This window comes from Mustelus asterias, unplaced genomic scaffold (genome assembly GCF_964213995.1).
Source record: "Mustelus asterias unplaced genomic scaffold, sMusAst1.hap1.1 HAP1_SCAFFOLD_124, whole genome shotgun sequence".
Classification (NCBI taxonomy): domain Eukaryota; kingdom Metazoa; phylum Chordata; class Chondrichthyes; order Carcharhiniformes; family Triakidae; genus Mustelus; species Mustelus asterias.
This window is the reverse complement of record NW_027590162.1, coordinates 154,461-175,054: the sequence shown is the minus strand read 5'-3', so window position 1 is coordinate 175,054 and position 20,594 is coordinate 154,461. Positions and strand designations below refer to the sequence as shown.

Here is a 20,594-nt window from a genome sequence, read left to right as displayed (position 1 = left end):
TTATTTAGAGTAAAGAAGAAACATTAAAGGTGAAAATACATGTTGACGTCCCTCTGCTGGGCTTTTAGTCTTTCCGGTATGGGCCAGTGGTCTGATTAATCCGATGGTGCTTTTCCCAGTCACCTGCGTAACGTGGCTCGAATCCCAGACTTCTAGTTTTTGAACTGCACAACGGAGCATTTAAGAAAGTATTGGGGCTGAATGGCCTCGTCTGTGCTCTCGGTCTCCTTCCACCTGGTGAGCTGATCTGACACCCACCCCAGTGGAGTCGCTGCACATATTGCCTTAAAAATGGTCTCTAAGATAACGGAGTGACTGTGAATCTCGTCACCACTTCCATCCTGACTAATTTCCTCCACTTCAAACCATCCAACAATGTCAGAAGGAGTGAGAACTGGAGTAGGAGACTCCATCAATGAATGAGGTCCCATTTTGACCACTCGAGAATCTGGCCTTGCTCACTCCATCTCTGTTCTCCAGCAGCGGTGACATTCCAGGGTCTTGGCTACTCTGAATGGCCTGTTCGAGGATCGCCTTGCTCCAAAGCAGCTGAATTTTGATGTTTGTCAGCAAGTTGTTGAGATTTGGCTCCTCTTCACCTCCAACTTCAGACCAATCGGGGCTTCCAGGGCTGGTTGAGCAGAAACAACAATAATTGAGGATTTTGCAGTGTTGTTATATTCGAGCAGATTTCCACATGGGGCATTTCATTAAACACCGGCTTTTTCACTTCATAAACAACTGTCGGAATGGCAATGCAATGTATTGGCCCATTTATCCTCACATAGGATTTCGCATGTCATGTTGAAGTTGCACAAGACATTGGTAAGGCCACACTAGGAATACCGTGTGCAGTTCTGGTCACCCTATTATAGAAAGAATATTATTAAATTTGAAAGAGTGCAAAAAAGATTTACTAGGATGCTACCGGGACTTGATGGTTTGAGTTATGAGAGGCTGAATAGACTGGGACTTTTTCCCTGGAGTGCAGGAGGCTTAGGGATTATCTTATAGAGATCTATAAAATAATGAGGGCTATAGATCAGCTCGAAAGTCAATGTCTTTTCTCAAAGATCGGGGAGTTTAAAAGTGGAGGGCATAGATTTAAGATGAGAGGGGAGAAACACAAAAGGGTCCAGAGGGGCAATTTTTGCACAGACGGTGGTGAGTGTCTGGAACGAGCTGCCAGAGGTAGTAGTCGAGGTGGTTACAATTTTGCCTTTTAAAAAGCATTTAGATAGTTACATGGGTAAGATTGGTATGGAGGAATATGGGGCAAACGCAGGCACCTGGACTAGTTTAATGGCAAAATCTGGGCAGCATGGATGAGTTGGGCTGAAGGGCCTGTTTCCAGCTGTAAATCTCTGTCACTCTATGACTCTAGTCCCAATAGGAAATGATGCAGGTTGTCACTGTCATTGCTGTAAGTGGGAGGTGGACAATGCTCACTCACAGCATCTGTATTCCATATGAACAGCTGGCAGGTCGACCACCAAACCGATGGTAAACATTCTGCCAACATCCAGTGAAACTGGGTAACTATGGTAACGGGTCGGTACATTGACAACACAGGACTCTGTGACAATAGCTTCATTCCCAACAGGGTGATGTCACCAGGATCCACAATTCCCCCAGTTTGGAGATTCCTGTCAGGAAGCAAGGAGCAAAGTGTAAGACACCAGAGAAAATACAAGAGATCTTTATTTCTATCGAACCAATCTTTATCTCAGGAGTTCCCAAATGAATGACTTCTTTAAGAGGTCAGAGAGTCATCGAATTTTGCATCACAGAAAGAGGCCATTCAGCCCCTCGTGTATGCACCGGCCATCAGCACCGATCTATTCTCATCCCATTTTTCAGCGCGTATTCACATATACGACCTGGATGAGGGAACCAAATGTAACATTTCCACGTTTGCTGACAACACAAAACTGGGCAGAATTGTGAGTTGTGAGGAGGATGCAAGGAGGCTTCAAGGTGATTTGGACAACTTGAGTGAGTGAACAAACACATGGCAGATGCAGCACAACGCGGCTAAATGTGAAGTTATACACTTTGGCGTGAAAAACAGAAAGGAAAGGATCAGATGAGATCTGATTAAAACATATAAAATTCTAACAGGCTGGACAGACTACATGCAGGAAGGATGTTTTCCGTGGTTGGGGAACCAGCAACATTTACCAAGAAGTGGAAAGCGGAAGATCACCTCCAGTGATAAACAGGAGTTAGAGCATCCGGTCGAGGCGGCTGAGGGACTTCACTGGTGCATTCTGGGAGAAGTCGGCCCAGCAACATTTACCAAGAAGTGGGAAGCTGAAGATCTGGTGTCAAGGAGCGGTAAACCCGAAACACATTAGTGTTTCCCTCGCTCCCTCCTCTAATCAAACAAAAGGCCACCGTGGGAAGGTAAAAGTGAAGGTAAGAGTTTTATAAATTTTCTCAAATAATTTAATTGGTACTCGAAATGTCGGTTGGTGGGGTTAAGTGTTGCACTTCTGGGATGTGGGAGATCCGGGGCTTTCAGCATCTCAAATTGGGCGGGGATCCTGGATTCAGGATTCAATCCTGGACCGGGGAGCGGCGCGGGCTTGGAGGGCCGAAGGGCCTGTTCCTGTGCTGTATTGTTCTTTGTTCTATCTCGGACAACTATGTCTGCAGGAAGTGCACCCAATTGCAGCTCCTTTCAGACCGCATGGATAGGTTGGAGCAGCAGTTGGATGCCCTTAGGAGCAGGAAGGAGGCGGAAAGCATCATAGATAGGAGATTTAGAGACGTGGTCACACCCAAGGTGCAGGCAGATGGATGGGTGACCGCCAGAAGGGGCAGGCAGTCAGTGCAGGAATCCCCTGTGGTCATCCCCCTCTCTAACAAGTATACCATTTTGGATACTGTTGGGGGAGATAGGCTATCAGGGAATAACAGCAGCAGCAGCCAAAGCAGTGGCACCATGGCTGGCTCTGTTGTTAAGCAGGGAGGGACAAAGAGCACTAGAACAATAGTTATAGGGGATTCTATAGTTAGGGGTGTAGATAGGCGTTTCTGTGGACGTGAAAGAGACTCCAGGATGGTATGTTGCCTCCCTGGTGCCAGGGTTCAGGATGTCACTGAACAAACAGAAAGCATTCTGAAGGGAGAGGGTGAACAGCCAGAGGTCGTGGTACATATTGGTACTAACGACATAGGTAGGAGGAGTGATGAGGTCCTGCAGCAGCAGTTTAGGGAGTTAGGTAGAAAGTTAAAAAGCAGGATCTCGAGGGTTGTAATCTCAGGATTACTCCCTGTGCCACATGCCAGTGAGGCTAGGGATAGAAAGATAGTGCAGCTCAACATGTGGCTAAACAGCTGGTGCAGGAGGGAGGGTTTCAGATATCTGGACGATTGGAGTCTCTTTCGGGGCAGATGGGACCTGTACAAGAAGGACGGGTTGCATCTAAACTGGGAGGGCATAAATATTCTGGCCGGGAGGTTTGCGAATGTCACATGGGAGGATTTAAACTAGTTTAGCAGGGGGGTGGGAACCAAAGCAAAGGTGAATTAGCTGAAGGAGAACCAGAGAGTCGGGCCAGTAAGACCCAGAGAAACAGCAGGCAGGGTGGGGTTTATAATCAAAGAGGGTCTGGTGGACTGAAGTGCATCTGTTTCAATGCGAGAAGTGTTACAGGTAAGGCAGATGAACTTAGAGCTTGGATTAGTACTAGGAAATACGATGTTGTTGCCATTACAGAGACTTGGTTAAGGGAAGGACAGGATTGGCAGCTTAACATTCCAGGATACAGATGTTTCAGGCAGGATAGAGGGGGATGTAAAAGGGGTGGGGGAGTTGCACTACTGGTTAAGGAGAATATGATGTGGAGATGCCGGCGTTGGACTGGGATAAATATAGTAAGAAGTCCCACAACACCAGGTTAAAGTCTAACAGGTTTATTTGGTAGCACAAGCCACTAGGTTCGGAGCGCTGCCCCTTCATTAAGGAGAATCCCAAGGCATTTTATACATACGTTAGGAGCAAGAAGGTTGTCAGAGAAAGAGTCGGACCTCTCAAGAACAAAGGAAGGGAATTATGCTCAAAACCCAAGGAAGTAGGTGAGATCCTAAATGAATACTTTGCATCAGTATTCACAAAGAAGAGGGACATGTTGATTGGTAGTGTCTCAGAGGGATGTGTAGACCCGTTAGAACAAATCGCAATTACAAGGGAGGAAGTGTTAGGTGTTTTAGGAAGCATAAAGGTAGACAAATCCCCAGGGCCAGATGGCACCTGTCCCAGATTATTGAGAGACAAGAGGTGAAATTGCTGGGCCTCTAACAGAAATTTTTGTTTCTTCATTGGACACAGGTGAGGTCCCAGAGGATTGGAGGATAGCAAATGTGGTCCCGTTATTTAAGAAGGGTAGCAAGGATAACCCGGGAATTATAGGCCAGTGAGCTTGATGTCCGTGGTAGGGAAATTGTTGGAGAAGATTCTGAGAGATAGGATCTATGCACATTTAGAACTGAATAGTCGCATTAGCGATAGACAACATGGTTTTGTACGAGGGAGGGCATGCCTCACAAATTTGGTTGAGTTTTTTGAGGTGGTGACAAAAATGATTGACGAGGGAAGGGCCGTGGATGTCGTCTACATGGAATTTAGTAAAGCATTTGACAAGGTCCCTCATGGCAGACTGGTGCAAAAGATTAAATCTCACAGGATCAAAGGTGAACTAGCGAGATGGGTACAGAACTGGCTTGGCCATAGAAGACAGAGGGTAGCAGTGGGGGGTTCTTTTTCTGATTGGAGGTTTGTGACTAGTGGTGTTCCACAGGGCTCTGTACTGGGACCTCTGCTGTTTGTGATATACATATAAATGATTTATAAGAAGATGTAGCTGGTCTGATTAGGAACTTTGCAGACGACACAAAGATTGCTGGAGTTGCGGATAGTGATGAACATTGCCAGAGAATACAGCAGGATATAGATAGGCTGGAAAATAGGGCGGAGAAATGGCAGATGGAACTTTATCCAGATAAATGCTAAATGATGCATTTTGGTAGATCTAATGCAGGGGGGAGCTATACAATAAATGGCAGAACCATCAGGTGTATAGACACACAGAGGGATCTGGGTGTGCAAGTCCACAGATCCTTAAAGGAGGCAGCACAGGTTGAAAAGGTGGTGAAGAAGGCATATGGCATGCTTGCCTTTATTGGACGGGGCATAGAGTATAAAAGTTGGCATATGATGTTGCAGTTATATAGAACGTTGCTTCGGCCACATTTGGAATACTGCGTCCAGTTCTGGTCGCCACACTACCAGAAGGACGTGGAGGCTTTGGAGAGAGTGCAGAAAAGGTTTACCAGGATGTTGCCTGGTATGGAGGGTATTAGCTATGAGGTGAGATTCAGTAAACTAAGGTTGTTCTCCCTGGAAAGACGGAGGTTGAGGGGCGACCTAATAGAAGTTTATAAAATTATGAAGGACATGGATAGGGTGAACAGTTGGAAGCTTTTTCCCAGGTCAGAAATGACAAACACAAGGGGTCACAAGTTCAAGGGGGGCAAGGTTTAATACAGATATGCGGGGGACATATTTTACACAGAGGGTGGTGGGGGCCTGGAATGCACTACCAAGCAAGATGGTTGAGGCAGACACGCTAGGATCATTTAAGACTTATCTAGATAGCCACATGAACAGACTGGGAATAGAGGGATACAAACGGATGGTCTAGTTAGGAACACATGATCGGTGCAGGCTTGGAGGGCCGAAGGGTCTGTTGCTGTGCTGTGTTGTTCTTTGTTCATCAGGTGAGTATGAGGAGAATATCGCAGCTGTACTCCGGGAGGTCACCTCAGAGGGCTCATACAGCGAGGCAATATGGGTAGAGCTCAGGAATAGGAAAGGTGTATTCATAATGTTGGGGGTTTACTATTGGCCACCCAACGCCAGCGGGAGATAGAAGAACAGAGATGTCGGCAGATTTTGGAAAGGTGTAAAAGTAACAGGGTTGTTGTGGTGGGAGATTTTAACTTCCCATATATTGATTGGGACTCACTTAATGCTAGGTGCGTGGATGGGGCAGAGTTTGTAAGGAGCATCCAGGAGGGCTTCTTGAAACAATATGTCGATAGTCCAACTAGGGAAGTGGCCATACTGGACCTGGTATTGAGGAATGAGCCAAGCCAGGTGGTTGATGTTTCAGTAGGGGAGGAGTTCGGGAACAGTGACCACAATTCAGTCAGCTTTAAGGTACTGATGGATAAAGATAAGTGTAGTCCTCAAGTTAAGGTGCTAAATTGGGGGAAGGCTAATTACAACAATATTAGGCAGGAACTGAAGAATGTAGATTGGGGGCAGATGTTTGAAGGCAAATCAATATCTGGCATGTGGGAGGCTTTCAAATGTAAGTTGATAGGGATTCAGGACCGGCACATTCCTGTAAGGATGAAGGATAAGTATGGCAAGTTTTGGGAACCTTGGATAACGAGAGATATTGTGAGCCTAGTCAAAGAGAAAAAGGAAGCATTTGTCAAAGCTAGGAGGCCGGGAACACACGAAGCAAGTGTGGAATACAAGGAAAGTAGAAAGAAACTGAAGCAAGGAGTAAGGAGGGCTAAAAGGGGTCACGTAATAGCATTGGCCAGCAGGATTAAGGAAAATCCCAAGGCTTTTTATACATATGTAAAGAGCAAGAAGGTAGCCAGGGAGAGGGTGGGCCCACTCAAGGACAAGGGAGGGAATCTATGCGTGGAGCCAGAGCAAATGGGTGAGGTATTCAATGAGTACGTTGCGTCAGTATTCACCAAAGATAAGGACTTGGTGGATGATGAGTCTGGGAAAGGATGTGTCGATAGTTTGAGCCATGTTGATATCAAAAAGGAGGAAGTATTCAGGTTCTTGAGAAACATTAAGGTAGACAAGTCCCTAGGGCCTGATGGGATATACCCCAGAATACTGAGAGAGGCAAGGGAGGAAATTGCTGGGTACTTGAGGGAAATCTTTGTATCCTCACTGGCTACAGGGGACGTCATGATGTGGAGATGCCGGCGTTGGACTGGGGTAAACACAGTAAGAGTTTTAACAACACCAGGTGAAAGTCCAACAGGTTTATTTGGTTGCAAATACCATTAGCTTTCAGAGCGCTGCTCCTTTGTCGGATGGAGTGGAAATCTGCTCTCAAACAGTGCTCTCAAAATGGATTTCCATTTGTTTGAGAGCAGATTTCCACTCCATCTGACAAAGAAGCAGTGCTCCGAAAGCTAATGGTATTTGCTACCAAATAAACCTGTTGGACTTTAACCTGGTGCTGTTAAAACTCTTACAGGGGAGGTCCCAGAGGATTGGAGAACAGCCAAGGTTGTTCCTTTATTTTAGAAGTGTAGCAAGAATAATCCAGGTAATTACAGGCCGGTGAGCCTGACATCAGTGGTAGGGAAATTATTGGAGAGGATTCTTCGAGACAGGATTTACTCCCACTTGGAAATAAGTGGACGTATTAGTGAGAGGCAGCATGGTTTTGTGAAGGGGAGGTTGTGTCTCACGAACTTGATCGAGTTTTTCGAGGAAGTAACAAAGATGATTGATCAGGGTAGGGCAGTGGATGTTGTATACATGGACTTCAGCAAGGCCTTTGACAAGGTCCCTCATGGCAGACTGGTGCAGAAGGTGAAGTTGCATGGGATCAGATGTGAGCTGGCTACGTGGATACAAAACTGGCTTGGTCACAGAAAACAGAGGGTAGCAGTGGAATGGTGTGTTTCTGAATGGAGGGCTGTGACAAGTGGCGTTCCTCAAGGATCAGTGCTGGGACTGTTGCTGTTTGTAATATATATAAATGATTTGGAGGAAAATGTAACTGGTTTGATTTGTACGTTTGCAGACGACACAAAGGTTGGTGGATTTCCGGATAGCGATGAGGATCATCAGAGGATTCAGCAGGATGTAGATCAGTTGGAGACTTGGGCAGAGAGATGGCAGATGGAGTTTAATCCGGATAAATGTGAGGTAATGCATTTTGGAAGGTCTAATACAGTTAGGAAATATACAGTAAATGGCAGAACACTTCAGAGTACTGATAGGCAAAGAGATCTGGGTGTACAGGCATACAGGTCACTGAAAGTGGCAATGCAGGTGGAGAAGGTAGTCAAGGAGGCATACGGCATGCTTGCCTTCATCGGCCGGGGCATTGAGTTTAAAAATTGGCAAGCAATGTTGCAGCTTTATAGAACCTGAGTTAGGCCGCGCTTGGAATATAGTGTTCAATTCTGGTCGCCACATTACCAGAAGGATGTAGAGGCTTTGGAGAGGGTACAGAAAAGATTTACCAGGATGTTGCTTGGTATGGAGGGCATTAGCTATGAGGAGAGGTTGGAGAAACTTGGTTTGTTCTCACTGGAGCAACGGAGGTTGAGTGGCGACCTGATAGATGTCTACCAGATAATGAGAGGCATGGACAGAGTGGATAGTCAGAAGCTTTTTCCCAGGGTGGAAGAGTCAATTACTAGGGGGCACAGGTTGAAGGTGCCAGGGGCAAGGTTTAAAGAAGATGTACGAGGCAGATTTTTTACACAGAGTAGTGGGTGCCTGGAACTCGTTGCCAGGGGAGGTAGTGGAAGTGGATACGGTCGTGACTTTTAAGGGGCGTCTTGACAACTACATGAATAGGATGGGAATAGAGGGATATGGTCCCGGAAGGGTAGGGGGTTTTAGTTCAGTCGGGCAGCATGGTCGGTGCAGGCTTGGAGGGCTGAAGGGCCTGTTCCTGTGCAGTAATTTTCTTTGAATGTTGAACAAGGGGGCTCAGTCTTAGGATACGGGGAACACCATTTAGGAATGAGATGAGGGGAAATTTCTTCACTCAGAGGGTGGTGAACCTATGGAATTCTCGGCCAAAGAAGCTGTGGAGACCAAGTCACTGCATCGGTTCAAGAAGGAGAGCGAGATTGTTTTTAGATTTTAATGGCATCAAGGGGTATTGGGAAAAACAGAATATGGAATTGAGATAGAGGATCAGCCATGATCACATTGAATGATGGAACAGACACGAAGGGTTGAATGGCCGACTCCTCTTCCCAGTTTCTGTTTTCAAGTTCTGATGAAAGGTCACAAACCTGAAAAACTAACTCTGTTTCTCTCTCGAAACAGATGCTGCCCAATCGGCTGAGCTTTCTTTTCTGCTTTTATTGCAGATTTCCAGTGTCTGAACAGAACCCAACCAGAGACAGCACCTTCAGTAGAGAGGAACCAGTGAGTGCAGAACAGAACCCAGCCAGAGTCAGCACCTTCAGGAGAGAGGAACCAGTGAGTGTAGAACTGAACCCAACCAGAGACAGCACCTTCAGGAGAGAGGAACCAGTGAGTGCAGAACAGAACCCAGCCAGAGTCAGCACCTTCAAGGGATAGAGAGGTAACTAATCTAAACCCTGTATTCAAAAACAGAGGTAGAGAGGAAAGAGGGAACCAATGACCAGTCAGCCGAACGTCAGTCGTAGGGCAGCTGCTCAAGCCCATTACCAAGCGTTTGGAAAGCAGTGTTATGATCAGATAAAGTCAGCATGGATTTACAAAAGGGAAATCATGCTTGATAAAACTACTGGAATTCTTCGAGGATGTAACTGGTTGAGTTGACCAGGAAGAACCGGTGGATGTTGTTTCTTTAGAATTTCAGAAGATTTTCGACAGGGTCGCTCCTAATGTTTTTAATTGTTAAAGGTTACAGTTTGTTTGTTAGTAGGTTTACATTAACACTGCAATGAAGTTATTGTGAAAATCCCCTCGTCGCCATACTCCGGCGGCTGTTCAGGTAGACTGAGGGAGAATTTAGCATGACCAATGCACCGAACCAGCACGTCTTTCAGACTGTGGGAGGAACTGGAGTACCCAGAGGAAACACACACAGACACGGAGGGAACGTGCAGACTCCACACAGACAGTGACCCAAGCCGGGAATCGAACCTGGGTCCTTGGCGCTGTGAGACAGCAGTAGTAACCATTGTGCCGCCCCTCTACTATGTAAAGGTAAAGTACATGGGATTGTGGGTAGCGTCTTGAGATGGATAGAAAGCTGATTAACAGACAGGAAGTAAAAACATGGCATAAATGGGTCTTTTTCCAATTGGAAGGCAGTGATTAGTGGAGGACCGCAGGGATCAGCGCTAGGACCCCAACTGTTCATATTATATATTAATGATTTGGACGTGGGAACTAAATGTATTATCTCCAAATATGTAGATGATACAATATTGGGTGGGAGGGTGAGCTGTGAGCAGCATGCAGAGATCCTTCAGCGCGATTTGGACAGGCTGAGTGCGTGGGCATCTGCATGGCAGATGTAGTATAATGTGGATAAATATGCGGTGACCACTTCATTATTCACTTCAGTAGCAAAAATAGGAAGGCAGATTATTATTTGAATGGGTGTAAATTGATGAAGGTGGATACTCAGCGAGACCTCGGTGTCCTTGTGCATCAGTCAGTACAATCAAGTCTTAATGCATAAGACTTTGGTTAGGCCACATTTGGAGTATTGTGTACAATTCTGGTCGCCACACTTCCAGAAGAATGTTGATACATTGGAAAGGGTGCAGAAGAGATTTTCCAGGATGTTGCCTGGTTTGGAGGATACAGACTATGAAGAAGGTTGAACAAACGTGGATTGTTTTCTTTGGAGCATCAGAGGACGAGGGGGGACCTGAGAGAGGTTTACAAGATTATGACAGGGTTGGATAGAGTGGATTGTCAGAGTCTTTTTCCCAGGGTCGAGCGGTCAATAACTCGAGACAAAGGTGAGAAGGAAAGTTTAAAAGAGATGTAAGGAGCAAGTTTTTCAGACAGAGAGTGGTGAATGCCCGGAACGTGCTGTCAGAGGAAGTAGTGGAAGCAGATTCTGTAACAACGTTCAAGAGGCATCTGGATAGATACATGAATCAGCAGGGAACAGAGGGATATGGACCACATCGAGGCAAGAAAATATTAGATTAGAGAGGTGTAATAAGTCTGCGGAGGCAGAAGTTCCTTCATCAAAATGCCCTTATTTACACCTCTAACAGCAGTACACCGAGTGCTTACAGTTAGCAGTCTACCTCCAGGGGTGTTAGAGGAATTGACACTCCCAGTTAAGTACAAGGCAAAGACTCACTGATTGGCCCATCAATTGGATCCTTATTCAGGGAGTTCATTCTCCAATCGGCCAACCTCAATGGCCTGATTGAAGTCATTACAAGAGGCATCTGCGTCGGCACAGACTTGGTGGGTGAGAGGGCCTGTTCCTGTGCTGTACTCTTCTTTGTTCAGTCCCTGAAAGTAAGTGCATAGGTACAGAGACAAAAAGACGGCAAATGTTACGTTGGCCTTGAGAGGGAGGGGATTTGTGTCGAAGAAGAGGGATGTTTTACTGCAGTTGTATAGGGCAATGATGAGGCCACACCTGGAGTATTGTGTGCAGTTTTGGTGTCCTTATCTGAGGAAGGATGTCCTTGCTACAGGGGGAGTGCAGCGAAGGTTCCCCAGGTTGCTTCCTGGGATGGCAAGTGTCATATGAAGAAAGATGAAGTTAGTTAGGATTATGTTCACTGGAGTTTAGAAGATTGAGAGGGGTCTCATAGGAACTTATAAAATTCTAACAGGACGAGAAAGGGTAGATTCAGGAAGAATGTTACCGATATCCTTTGTGTAAGGATAAAGGGTAAATTTTTAAGACCGAGGTGAGGAGAAATTTCTCCACCAGAGAGTGGTGAATCTGTGGAAATCGCGAATGCAGAAAATAGTTGAGGCCAAAATGTGTGATGTCAAGAAGGAATTAAATGTAGCTCTTGGGGCTAAAGGGATTAATGGATATGGGTGGAAGGTGGGATCAGGAAAGAGAATTTGATCAGCGATGATCATAGTGAATGGTAGAGCAGGCTCAATGGGCCGAATGGCCGACTCTTGCTTCTATTCACTGTTTAAAGAAAACAAAGAAAAGTGCAGCGCAAGAACAGACCCTTCGGCCCTCCAAGCCTGGACCGAAATGATGCCCGAACTAGACTTAAAAAACCTGACTTAGTCCGTATCTCTCTGTTCCCTCCCTATTCATGGACCAATCCAGATGTCTCTTACATGTTGTTCATGTGCCTGCTTCCACCACCTCCTGTGGCAGCATGTTCCAGGCATCCACCACTCCGCATGAAAATTCTCCCCCACACATCTCCCTTAAACTTTCCCCCTCCCACCTTGAACATGTGCCCCTTGTAATTGACACTTCCACCCTGGGAGAAAGCCTTTGATTATCCACCCTGTCTGTGCCTCTCACAATTTTGTACACCTCTATAAGGTCTCCCCTCAGCCTCTGTCTTTTCAGTCAAAACAATCCGCATTTATTCAACCTCTCCTCAGAGTCAACACCCTCAAGACCAGGCAACATTTTTCTATGTGTGAGAGAAAGGAACCAGAATTTGTGGAACGAGCATTAAAACGCGAGAAGTCCCGGGTTCAAATCCCGGACGAGCCCAGTAGGGTTTCTTTTGCTCATTGTTCCACTGGAGCAAGCAGAGAGGGAGTGATTTGTGGCAGGAGTGCTGGTGAGAGATTTATTTAATTATTTATTTTGTTAGTTAGTGTGTTTTTTGGCCTTTATTTTGAGTACTATTTTTCTTAATTTTAAACTGAAAATCGGAAGTGGGCTGCTAAGGAGTCTGGGAAGGGTTTTTTAAGCGCGCAAAGTACAAAAGGTAGGCTGCAGTATGCAGCGGGCAGCGTCGGGAGCGGGCAGGGGAGTGATTGGGAAGCAGAGTGTGAGCTATAAGCGCTTTGGCTCACAGGGCTTCGGGGGACAGGGCGAGCAGGGGTGAGTTTTAATTCTTATTTACTTTTCTGTGTACTTTGGTATAAAGGGTCAAATATGAGTGTGAAGCCAGTGCGTTGTTCCCAGTGTCGGATTTGGGAGGTCCTGGAGGCACCTGGCCTCCCGGACATCCACATCTGTGAGGGGTGTGTCGAGCTGTGGTTCCTGAGGGACTGTGTTAAGGAGCTGGAACTGCAGCTCAAGGATCTTAGGCTGTTAAGGGAGAATGAGGAGGTGATAGACAAGAGCTATCATCAGGTGGTCACACCAGGGCCACGGGTGGAGGGCAAGTGGGTGAGGGCCAGGAAGGGTAAAGCTCGGATGATTGAGAGCACCCCAGTGGATGTGCCCCTACACAACAAGTACTCCTGTCTGAGTACTGCTGGGGGGGACAGCCCGCCTGGGGGAAGCAGCAGTGGCCGTGTCTTCGGAGTGGAGTCCGGCCCTGTAACTCAGAGGGCTAAGGAAAAGAGGATGAAGGCAGTGTTAATCGGGGACTCAACAGTAAGGGGGTCAGACAGGCATTTTTGCGGAGGCAGGCGGGAGTCTCGGATGGTGGTTTGCCTCCTGGGGCCGGGATCCAGGATGTCGCTGGTCGACTCCCAGAAATCCTGAGGGGGAAGGGAGAGGAGCCAGAGGTAGCGGTACATGTTGGTACCGCTGATGTGGGAAGGAAGGGGGAAGGGGGTCATGAAAAGAGAGTATAGGGAATTAGGGAGACAGCTGAGAAGGAGGAAAGCAAAGGTAGTAATCTCAGGATTGCTGCCTGTGCCACAGGAAGGTGAGGGCAGGAATGGAGTGAGGTGGAGGATGAATGTGTGGCTGAGGGACTGGTGCAGGGGGCAGGGATTCAGGTTCCTGGACCATTGGGACCTCTTTAGGGGCAGGTGTGACCTGTACACACAAAACGGGTGGCACTTGAATCCCAGGGGGACCAATATCCTGGTGGGAAGGTTGGCTAAGGCTACTGGGGAGAGTTTAAACTAGATAGGTTGGGGGGAGAGGATTGAGACAAGGTGACTGGGAGCGGGGAAGTTAGCTCGCAAACAGAGAAGGGTTATAGACGGTGCAAGAGGGAGGATGGACGGGGGATAGAGAAGGGGAGAGCTCAGACCAAAGGATTGAGATGTGTTCACTTTAATGCCAGGAGTATAGTGAATAAAGGGGATGAGCTCAGAGCGTGGATCGATGCCTGGAAGTGTGATGTGGAGGGCCATTACGGAGACTTGGATGTCTCGGGGACAGGACTGGATACTCCAGGTGCCGGGATTCAGATGTTTCAGGAAGGACAGGGAGGGAGGCAAGAGAGGGGGTGGAGTGGCACTGCTGATCAGGGATAGTGTCACAGCTGCAGAGAAGGTGTATGCTGTGGAGGGATTGTCTACAGAGTCTCTGTGGGTGGAGGTTCGGAGTGGGACGGGGTCGATCACTTTGCTGGGAGTTTTCTATAGGCCGCCCAATTGTAACAGGGAGGTGGAGGAGCCCGACAGGGAAACAGATCCTGGAGAGTTGCAACAATAGCAGAGTTGTTGTGATGGGAGACTTTAATTTCCCAAACATACATTGGAATATCCTGAGGGTAAGGGGATTGAATGGGGAAGAGTTCGTTAGGTGTGTTCAGGAGGGTTTCCTGACACAGCATGTGGACAATCCGACAAGAGGAGAGGCTGTACTTGATCTGATACTGACCAATGAACCTGGACAGGTGTCAGATCTCTCAGTGGGAGAGCATCTTGGGGATAGCGATTATAACTCTATCTCCTTTATGCTTGCATTGGAAAAAGAGAGGATCAGGCAAGCTAGGAAAGCGTTTATATGGAGTAAGGGGGAATATGAAGACATAAGGCAGCAAATACGTGGAGTAAATTGAAAGGAGGTATTCTCGGGGAAATGTACTGAAGAGAGGTGGCAGTTTTTCAAGGAATGTCTGTCTAGAGTTCTACAGGACAACGTTCTGAGCAGACAGGGAGGAGTTTGTAGGTTAAAGGAACCGTGGTGCACGAAAGCTATGCGGGACCGAGTCGAGAAGAAAAGGAAAGCGTACAAAAGATTCAGAGAGCTTGGCGAAGATAGGGATTTAGAAGAGTATATGGCTTGTAGGAAGGGACTAAAGAAGGAAATTAGGAGAGCCAGAAGGGGTCACGAGAAGGCCTTGGCAGGTAGGATTAAGGAAAACCCTAAGGCGTTCTCTATAAATATGTGAAGAGTAAAAGGATGAGACGTGAAGGAATAGGGCCTATAAATGGTGAAGGTGGGAAAATCTGTACGGAACCAGTAGAAATGGGGGAGGTGCTTCCTGAGTATTTTGCATCGGTTTTCACAGAGGAGACGGACCTGGGTGGATGTACTGCGGGCTTGCGGTGGACTGAAAAGATTGAGTATGTGGGCTTTAACAAAAAGATTCTATGATCTATGATCTAAGGTTGTGCTGGAATCTTTGAATGGCATCAAGATAGTTAAGTCGCCGGGTCCGGATGGGATGTAGCCCAGGTTACTGTGGGAGACGAGGGAAGAGATTGCAGAGCCTTTGGCGATGATCTTTGCGTCGTCGATGGAGACGGGAGAGGTGCCGGAGGATTGCGGATGTGGTTCCTATTTTCAAGAAGAGGAATAGGGATAGCCCAGGAAATTACTGACCGGTGATTCTAACCTCAGTGGTCGGTAAGCTGATGGAGAAGATCCTGAGGGACAAGATTTATGAGCATTTAGAGAGGTTTAGTATGCTCAAGACTACTCAGCATGGCTTTGTCAAAGGCAGATCGTGCCTTACGAGCCTGGTGGAGTTCTTCAAAAATGTGACTAAACACATTGACGAAGGGAAAGCGGCAGATGTGGTTTATATGGATTTTAGCAAGGCGTTCGATAAGGTCCCCCATGCAAGGCTTCTAGAAAAAGTGAGGGGGCATGGCATCCAAGGGGCTGCTGCCCTGTGGATCCAGAACTGGCTTGCCCAAAGGAGGCAGAGAGTGTGTATAGATGGGTCTTTTTCTAAATGGAGGTCGGTCACCAGTGGTGTGCCCCAGGGATCAGTTCTGGGACCCTTGCTGTTTGTCATTTTCATAAATGACCTGGATGAGGAAGTGGAGGGATGGGTTGGTAAGTTTGCCGACGACACGAAGGTTGGTGGGGTTGTGGATAGTCTGGAGAGATGTCAGAAGTTACAGAGGGACATTGATAGGATGCAAGACTGGGCGGACAAGTGGCAGATTGACTTCAACCCAGATAAATGCGTAGTGGTCCATTTTGGCAGGTCAAATGGGATGAAGGAGTACAATATAAAGGGAAAGACTCTTAGTACTGTAGAGGATCAGAAGGACCTTGGGGTCCGGGTCCATAGGGCTCTAAAATCAGCCCCGCAGGTGGAGGAGGTGGTTAAGAAGGCGTATGGTGTGCTGGCCTTTATCAATTGGGGGATTGAGTTTAGGAGTCCGGGGTTAATGATGCAGCTATATAAGACCCTCTTGGAGTACTGTGCTCAGTTCAGGTCGCCTCATTGCAGGAAGGATGTGGAAAAGATCGAAAGGGTGCAGAGGAGATTTACAAGGATGTTGCCTGGATTGAGTGGCATGCCTTATGAGGATAGGCTGAGGGAGCTCGGTCTTTTCTCCTTGGAGAGACGTAGGATGAGAGGAGACCTAACAGAGGTATATAAGATGTTGAGAGGCACAGATCGGGTGGACTCTCAGAGGCTTTTTCCCAGGGTGGAAATGGCTGCTACGAGAGGACACAGGTTAAGGTACAGGGGAAATGTTCGGGGGAAGTTTTTCACACAGAGGGTGGTGGGCGAGTGGAATCGGCTGCCGTCAGTGGTGGTGGAGGCAAACTCAATAGGGTCTTTTAAGAGACTCCTGGATGAGTACATGGGACTTAATAGGATGGAGGGTTATAGATAGGCCTAAAAGGTAGGGATATGTTCGGCACAACTTGTGGGGCCGAAGGGCCTGTTTTGTGCTGTAGTTTTTCTATGTTTCTATGAATCCACCCAGAGACATCACCTTCAGGGGAGGAGCGAGAGGGACCAGTGAGTGTAGAACTGAACCCAGTCAGAGTCAGCACCTTCAGGGGAAATACATTAATGAGAATAGGTGGAGCAGATGACTGCATGGCTGGAGAGATTATATAGCAGGGAGGGTTTTAGATTCTTGGGGCATTGGGACCATCTCTGGCTGAGCTGGGACCTGTACAAGTTGGACAGATTACATCTGAACAGGAATGGGACCACCATCCTCACGGGGAGCTTTGTTCGTGCTGTTGGGATGGATTTAAACTAAATTGGCAAGGGATGGATCCTGACAGGTAGTGATAGAATCTTCAGGTTTGAAAAGTGGTCAGGGACAGGAGGGAGTGACTGCAGCTGAGGCAGATAAGGGGACTCAGAGGGCAACTATGGTAGCCTCTGCAACTGTCCAATAACTTTGAGCATCTTTCAGCTTTGGATGAGAGTGGGGGCTGCAGGGTGAATGAGCTGACTGACCTTGGCACTGTGGTACAGGATGCCATTCAAGTGAGGGAAGCACATTAGAATGAGTGGACACTATAGTGAGGGGAAGTGACATTGTTCTCTGCAGCAAGGAGCGAGAATCCAAGTGGCTGTGTTGCCTGCCTGGGATGGGTGGCAGGATTCAGGACAACTGCTCCTGGCTGGAGAGGAACTTGCAGTGGGAGGAGGAAAGTCCCTTTGCCGTGGTCCACATGGCAACCAATCATTCAGGTAGAATGAGGGAAGAGGTTCTGCATGGAGAGTTTGAGGAGCTTGGCACTAAATTAAACAACAGAACCTCCGAAGTTATAATCACTGGATAATTGCCTGCACCTTATGCAAATTGACAAAGGATACATCAAATTAGAGAGATGATTTCGTGGTGGAAAGACTGATGTGGGAGAAGTGGGTTTCGGTTCGTGGGCACTGGTTTCAATACTGGGGAAAGGGGGAGCTGTACAGTTGGGACGGCCTACATCTGAACCATGCTGGGGCCAGTGTTCTTGCAAACTGCATAATTAGGTAAGTGGAAAGAGCTTTAATCAAAAAGGGGCAAGGGGAATGGTGTGGTGGTTCTGGGGAGGGATATGTAGGCTAACTAAGCAAGAAGATATGGCAGCATTGCAAGACAGCTCTTTTGGTAATGATGCCCAGAGTGTGACAGGAAGGGACACTGTGTACATACAGCAAAAGAAAATAGCTGAAAATAGAGGCAAAGGGAAGAAAAATGGGAAAAGGGCAAAATTAATGGCACTTTATGTAAATGAAAGTTGTAATTTGGCACAAAATGTACAGTGAACCAATAAACAAATGACACAAAATGAGCTAAAATCTTCTTGCCATGACAGAGATTACAAGGAGATCAAAGCTGGTGACAATATATTCAGAGGTATGTGACTCTGTTTAAGGACAGGCAGGAAGGAAAGTGTGTTGGGGGAGCTTTGTTAATAGGAGATGGAATAAGGACAACAGCAAGAAATGATCTTGGGTCAGAAAACGTAGAATCCATAAGGGTGAAGGAAAAAATAACAAGGGGAAGATACTGGTGGGAGTAGTCTGTCGGCCCCTGGCAGTAGATATACTGTAGGGTGGGGAATGAATCAGGAGATAACGAGGATATGAAGGAAAAGGCAGTATATTAATCATGGCTGACTTTAATCTTCCTGTGGATTCGGACAATCAAGTTTGCAGAGGTAGCCATGAGGAAGAATTCAGAGTGCATTCGGCACAGTTTCCATGAAGAATATTTTGTGGATCCAAGCAGAAACCAGGCCAGTTTGAAAGATTGTAATGTATAATGAGACAGCTTTCATAAAGAGTCAGAGTAAAAGCTCCGCTGGGAAACAGTGACCTTAACATGGTGGAGTTCAGCATTCAGTTCTGGAGTGCAAACTTGCGTCAGAAGCAACTGTGCTCAACTTAAATATGGGTAATTACAAAAGAATGAGAACAGAGTTGGCTGGACTGCAAAAGATGATTAGCAGAAAAGACGATCGCTCAGCAATGACATACGTTATGAAAATAGTTTTTGACTCACAACAAAGATATATACCAGTGATGAACAAGGATTCTGAAAGGGAATAAATCAACCATGGTTAACCGAGGAAGTTAAGATTGCATTAAACTGAAAGAAGAACATAGGATGTTTCATATATTCGTGATAAGACAGAGCATTGGGGAAGTTTCTAAAACCAACAAATGATGACCAAAAAAATACTAACGTGGGAGAAGATGAATGACAAACGTAAATGAACAAGTAATATAAAAAGAATCAGAAAGAGTTTCTTTAAATATATAACAAGGGTTATATATTTAAAGAGAGAGGCTAAAGTGAACATAAGCTCCTGAGAGATTGAGACTGGGAATTAAAAGTGGGGAACCATAAAGTGGCAGAGGAGTGAAATAAATAGTCTGTGTCAGGACGGCCGAGTAGTCGAAGCTGCTGCGTTCAGGTCACAGACTCCTCTAGAGGCCTGGTTTCAAAGACATCAGTCGTGACATTGATTAAGGGTGGCAGTGGCAGGAAATCATTGCAGGTGATATTTTGCATATCGCCAGAAAGAAAAGATCAGAACAGGGTAAATGCAGTCTTACCCAGCTAAACTATCCCTCCTTATCCTTCTCAACCTGTCCACACCTTTGACATGGTTGACTGCACTATCCTGCTCCAATACCTTCCCACTGTCAGGTCAGTGTGCACAGCAGATGAAGATGTTAATGTACCTGACATCCTGGGAAAACTAATGATGGATGAAGGGCTGGGCCTCAGTAAACAAGTGTAGAGAAGGCTGGAGTTCTCAATCATCTGCACCTCAAGCGGCAGCTCCTCCATCTCAATGTGTGTGGTGAGATCAGGCCATTCTGCTCAGTCAGGAACACCCAGACTGACGATAAGAGAGAGAGAGGCGTTAATTAGAACCAAACAAGAAGGGAGATTCAGTCAGAGGAACCAAGCCCCACCCCCAAAACAGAGCACAGGATGATCCCAGGATCTAACCGTGGCCTCTGCAAAGTGAGTTGCTCTAACCCGGAATGGCACTGAGCCCCACACATAGAGCACAGGAAGATCCCAGTCTCTGTGCTGATTGGCCTGACTCCAGGGAGTTTGCAGTGCCGCCACTGCTGAGACTGGGGAACTGCAGCGTGACATGTTTACACAGGAAGCTGTCATTGGAAACCCTGAGCTGCGGATTTCTAAAATCCTACAGTGTCGAAGGCAGTCATTCGGCCCATCGAGTCTGCACCAACCACAATCCCACCCAGGTCCTATCTCCATAACCCCATGCATTTACCCGAGCTGGTCTCCCAGACACTCAGGGGCAATTTAGCACGGCCAATCCACCGAACCCACACATCTTTGAACTGTGGGAGGAAACCGGAGGAAACCCACGGGGAGAACGTGCAGACTCCGCATAGTCAGTGACCCAAACCGTAATCGAACTCGGGTCCCTAACCACGGTGCCGCCCTATTCACAGCCGGGCAGGACGGGATTCCCGCTGCCGAAACCCTTCCCCCATCCGGAGCTCCGCCGCGGGCTCAGGATCCGGGCCCGGGGACTGAAGCCACTCGCGGGACATTTGCTGCCGCTCCGCGCGGTGTCTGATGGGCCTGTGACCGGCAGCTGGGAAAACCAATCGGAAAGTGACGCATCGCGGTTATCCAATGGCCGCTCTGCGCCCACTGAGTGACAGCTGCATTATCCAATCCGTGAGCTCCATAGTCAGAGGTTCGAGACCATTGAAAATGACGCTCCAATTGTACCCAATCACAGACCGCGTTGCTAACAACACACGCCCCTAATGTGATGGACATCTTC

The 20,594-nt window shown here is 47.2% G+C and overlaps 1 long non-coding RNA gene across 2 annotated transcripts; it reads right to left on the bottom strand.

Moving 5' to 3' along the window:
- Positions 1-29: 29 nt before the first annotated feature.
- On the bottom strand, positions 30-20,375 carry LOC144484724 (uncharacterized). 2 transcript variants are annotated; one of them, XR_013496108.1, is made up of 3 exons: positions 20,232-20,375; positions 19,501-19,661; positions 30-631 (listed from the first exon to the last, which is right to left on the bottom strand). It is a non-coding gene; the product is annotated as an uncharacterized LOC144484724 (long non-coding RNA). The 2 variants fall into 2 exon arrangements; XR_013496109.1 differs by lacking the exon at positions 20,232-20,375 and adding an exon at positions 19,775-20,157.
- Positions 20,376-20,594: the final 219 nt, after the last annotated feature.